Genomic DNA, 5,391 nt, shown 5'->3' with positions numbered 1-5,391 from the left:
AGCCGGCGTCCGTCTCGTCGTTCCGCCGCGGTACGTCTCGCTCTCCCCGCCGCGCGCCGTCCGTCGTCGTCGCACACGTACGCCGCCGCCCCGTACGTACGGGGCGGCGGCGTACGGGGACACACACACATGCATATATACACACATATATACGTACACGTACATGCACACATACACATACACACAGACAAACATTTTTTTACTTTTTTCTGTTCTTTAGAAAAGTTAATTAGATGATCGAATGTTAGATGAATTAGCTAGATAGAAAATTGTCGAACTAGAGATTTGAACTAGTTAAATAATTAATATAACTAGTTTACTTTTAGTAAGAAAATTGTCGAACTAGTTTATTTAGGTATATGAGATTTGAACTAGTTCAATAATTAATATAACTAGTCTATTTTTAATAAGAAAATTTAGGTATCTGAGATTTGATGATCTAAGTAAAATATTATTTGTTAATGCGTTTTTCTGTTTATTTAAGAAAAACCCGCTTCCTGACACGATTGCCTCTTTATGTTTATATAGATAGATTCTATGGGGTTATTACTTAGTAATTAGTCTATTTTGTACAAGAGCCCCTCTGTTGAGGGTGGAAATTTAAGAATAAATAAGTTTTAAGCAAACTTGTTTAGTCGTCTTTTTCAAACGATGTTTCATTCATATGATAGAATTTTAATATGGGTTTAGTTAGATATATTAATGTCAAATGTTAGATGAATATATATTTGGCAAGATATTAATTAATGTTAGATAGTAATAGGGGTTTAATGTTTCACCTATATGAACATAGGAAATGTCATCTGACGACGAAAATGATTTCATTATGTGCGAACACTGTGAAGACCAGCGCGGCCTGTGCGACAGAAATTTCCTTGTTGATGGTAGGCGCTTCAGCATCAAGCTGGATGAGACATTCGAAGTTGATACAGTAAGTCACTTTGGCAATTATTATTTGAATGCAAAACTTATGCTTCATTTGCTTCAACTTATAATTTTAAATTTTCACTATTCTACTAGCGCATCCCCTGCCATGCAAGAATTTTTGTCTTGGATAAGATAGGTTTTAGTGCTATAGATGATATGGAGGTAAAGAGAGTTTACTTGAAGACGGAGCATGGGTATACTTTCAACGTCAAATTATATAATGGAGACACATACACCCATTTTGAATGCAAAACTTGGCAAGCACTATGCAAGGCTTATGCATTTGAGCCTGATATGGTTATCACCTTTGATATTCGTCCGGAAGATGATATTGAAGGTAATATAGACATCTGGGTCGATGTGCAAACGCCTCCAGTTCTACCATTATGTGAGTTTTTCTCAACCATTCATGCATATGTTTATGTCTTTGATACAGTTTATTCAAAAATAGTTGACAACTAATTTGTATTGTCAGCTTATTTCGGTTCAAGCAAACATGTCCGGCGCTTAGTAGACAGGACCTACTACTGCCCCGGGGCTCAACTAAACTGCGAGGAGATAAGTCATTATGTCTCATGGCTTGAGGATCTTAATAACGTCAAGACAATTTTTTTCCTGAACTTAGAAATGTTAGTACTCAAAACGTGCGACCAATGGTGATCGTATTGAACTACGGTCACATCTATAATCGAAAGATGGTAAGATTTTAACTATTTGTCCTTAATTAGTGCATCTTTTGCATACATTATTTTTGAAGCTAAACTTTCATTGCTTAGTATATTAATTACTATACGATGTTCTTCAACAGGGACTTCCGATGACAGTTGTGCCTCAGTGGATCGAGACTAAAGGTCACATGTCAATGGTTAGCTTACGGCCAAGATTTCCTACATTGCACATGAGTGCATTCAGGATTTCTGAAAGCGAAGAATGCTTGATAGTGAAAGATTGGAGCAAAATTGTTAACGATCGTAGAGAAGTACTAGGAGGCAGCAAGGAGAAGCGCAACCCAAGATTAGGAGACAGATTCATCTGCATGCTCCAGTATGATGAATCAGGAGAGCTATACATGTTCTATGCTATTCTACCTGAGAGGGAGCAACAGGAGTAGCTAGCTACTAGTTCATGCTCTTAGTTAATTAATTAGTACTTGTCTCATGTCCGTGTCCTGAACTTCGATGTTGGTGATGATTATGTTGAACTCGATGATATCTTTGCTTCTGTTACCAAGTGAATGTTTCATCTTTAAGCTAGCCAGCGTTGGTGATGATTAGATAGCTAGCGGTAATGACTATGATGATTAAGTAGTGTGGTATATATAATTAGACGACTACGATGATTTTTAGCTAGCTAGAGTTTATTTATTTATTAATATGCGATGATGATGATGATGATGATGACGACTACAACTCATTATAACGTAAAACAATCCTAAATTAAATTGATAACACAAATTTAATTGAAAAATAAAAAATAAAACAAAAACATTTAGTACCGGTTGGTGTTACCAACCGGTACTAAAGGGCTCCCGGCCCCCGGAGCTGGCTCGTGCCACGTGGTTGCCCTTTAGCACCGGTTCGTGTTGAACCGGTACTAAAGGGGGGGGGCCTTACAAACCGGTGCTATTGCCCGGTTCTGCACTAGTGGTGGAGGAGTAAGGGAGGTTGTGAGCTTGGGCCGGACGGAGAGCTGGTAGTCGGCGGCAAGGAGCGGAGGACATGGCGGGGCGCGCGGCGGTGCAGAGAGGCAGAAGTCGCCGTCTCTGCTGGTCGACGATGGAGAAACGGCCGCAGCCGAGGAGGACAGCCATGGAGGGGAGGGCGCGGCCTCGATCCGGATGAGGGGAGCAGCAGCTGCGCCCCTCTTCTTCGCGCGCGGTGGCCGGGTCCTCGGCTAGGAGCTTCGCCCTCTTATTCGCGCGCGGTGCAGCGGTGACCTGAGGACGAGTTCGAGGCATAGTGGTGGTTCCAGCACACGTCGCAGGGGGAGGCGGTGGTGCTTCATAGCCTCGTCTGTTCCACCACCCCCCTCCCGCATCTCCCGGGTGCGGAGGCGAGCTTCCCGGCGAAGGCGGTGGCGCTTGATTCGATCTGCAGGAGAGAGAGGGAGACGCGTCTTCGAATGGGAGAGGGTCTCCGCCGGCGTCGGCCTGCACCAGCGACCTCGCCTTCCAGGACGGCTTGACTACAGTCTATAGGTGACCACGTCTTGTTCTCTGTTGATTTTCCTCTTGTCTGGTCGAATTCCATGGTCAAAACAATGGCAGTTTTCTTCATTGGCTAATCTGATTTGGGGCTGAGTTTTCCCCTAGATTCCTTCTTCTTACAATTCCTTTACGACTTGCTGTTCATGGCTTGCTATGGTTGCTAGGTGTATAGACATACATGCACATGTATATCTAATTGGATTGTTAGCTGGGCATTTTCTCTAATGTAGGTCTCTGAAATTACTAATATGTGGACTTCCTAAACATGATATTTGCAGATAGGAGAACAAATAAATAGGACCAAGAAAATTAGTTGCTCGTATATTCATGTGTCGCGGAGAGAAATACCCGATTGGAGAAATTTGGTATGCCGAGTAATCTGCAGGTACATAATTATCATCATAGCAAATAGAATTATCTGAGTATTGTTTAGAGGATAACAACTCCTCAAATTGGCTCATTTATTAATTTAGACCATACGCGGAGGCCGACGAATGGGGAAGGCGGAGAGGAGTGGCGGATCCGACTCCTCGGCATGGTCCTCGTTCCTTCGGCTGTTGCTTACGGTTGAGGTTCGATGCCGCCCTCGTTTTGCTTTTTGCATGGCCCTGTCGACTTTGCTTTAGCTTACGTCGTGTTGTTCTGTTTTCCTCTTTTACTTCTCCTTCCCTTGCTGGTGCAAGATCGTCCAGTACGTTGTTCATCCTTCGGCTTGCTGCTCGGGCTGATGGTTCGTGCGACATCCGTGTTGTTAACCAACATGGTTAGATCTGCTCTAATTGGCCTGGTTGGTTAGTTCTTGGTAGATAGTCCATGAATTCGGGCGTTTGTACAGCCAGCTTGTTGTCTATATGTTTTGGTGTTTGCCTGCTATACCTGTCGTGCTGTTTGTGGGTTTTTTCATCGGATCTCGTTAGGAAAAATTGGGTTCTTGTTTACTTATGCTTGTCCTGGTGGTTTGCTTCCTGGTTGATTGAGTGCTCATATGTCGTTGGTTGATATCCATGTTTGTAGTGTGCCCAGTTTTTGTACCTTCTTGATAATTCCCAATAGACTGCAGTACCTGCTCAGGTTAGTACTTTGAGAGAAATATATGCAGCAAGTAATAGTTGTTCCTTGCTAATAAAGGACAACTAACTACACAGATAATTAATCTATGGATTATAAAATCCAGTAGATTGTTTATATATGCACCAGGTAATGGTTGTTGCTTGCTAATAAAGGAAGGACATCTAGATTTTTTTTCTGTGGGTTGCAAAATGCAATACACCATGTGCTTATTGTTTTTATACATGCTCGCCTGATTATTTTTGTTCCTTCACAGTGAAGAACTGAAATAGCTGAAGAGAACATCAGGAGGCGATGCTAGAAGCTTGCTTGTGTGCTAGCTGTTGTTGCGATTTGAAGGAATTTGCAAGTTCTCACTGAATGGAAAAAAGACGCACTATGGTGAGAGATGACTAAATGTACAGTTTTCAATCCCATTGTCATCAGTAGTTTAAATACCTTTGCCATCAGTAGTTTAAATAGCAACCAGAATTTCTTTTCCAGAGCCAGTGATTAATGGGTGCTAAAGCTGCTCTGCATATTAGTAAAAACATGATGTATTTTAACTAGAAAGTATAATTTGTTTACTGGACCAGTGACCGATCAATGTTGAATTAGCTCCAAATATTTTGTGGAAGTTCGCTGAATCACTTGTCTGGATGTTTCTGCAGATTCATACGACTTTGAATGTTGTTCTCTAACCGATGACTCAAAGTGATTATACACTGAAACCCCTTTGGAAAATGAAACAGAAACCTTACTTGAGAGCAGGCAGAGGCGTGGAGCCAATGGTATGCTCTTGGATCAATATTCTACAAGTTAAACAACATTCATATGTTCTAGCATCTATAGATTTACATTTGCCTTTTAACAGTCTAATTACTACATGTAAAAACTGCATCCATTTTGGTATGTGATACTGCAAGTGTAAATTAAGAAAGTAGCCTTTATGGTCTAGCTTCAGTATCTGTAAATCATGGTTACGTACATACTACATAAAAAATGGAGCATCCTCTTGCTACCAAATTATTTGCTTGATCTGGCTTGTTGGTTTCTGAATACTTTTACAGGTGATGTTGTTGCCTGCTCTTCTAAACTGCCGCTTGTTCATCGTTTGCTGTTTTGCCTATCAAGGTTTGTGCTTCCTCTTTAAGCTATATTTTCTTTTGGTTATTGTTTTTGTATGCAGTTTTCTTCTTCTCTGTGGCAAC

This window comes from Triticum aestivum, chromosome 2A (assembly GCF_018294505.1).
Source record: "Triticum aestivum cultivar Chinese Spring chromosome 2A, IWGSC CS RefSeq v2.1, whole genome shotgun sequence".
In the NCBI taxonomy this organism is placed as follows: Eukaryota; Viridiplantae; Streptophyta; class Magnoliopsida; order Poales; family Poaceae; genus Triticum; species Triticum aestivum.
This window is presented reverse-complemented; position numbering follows the sequence as displayed.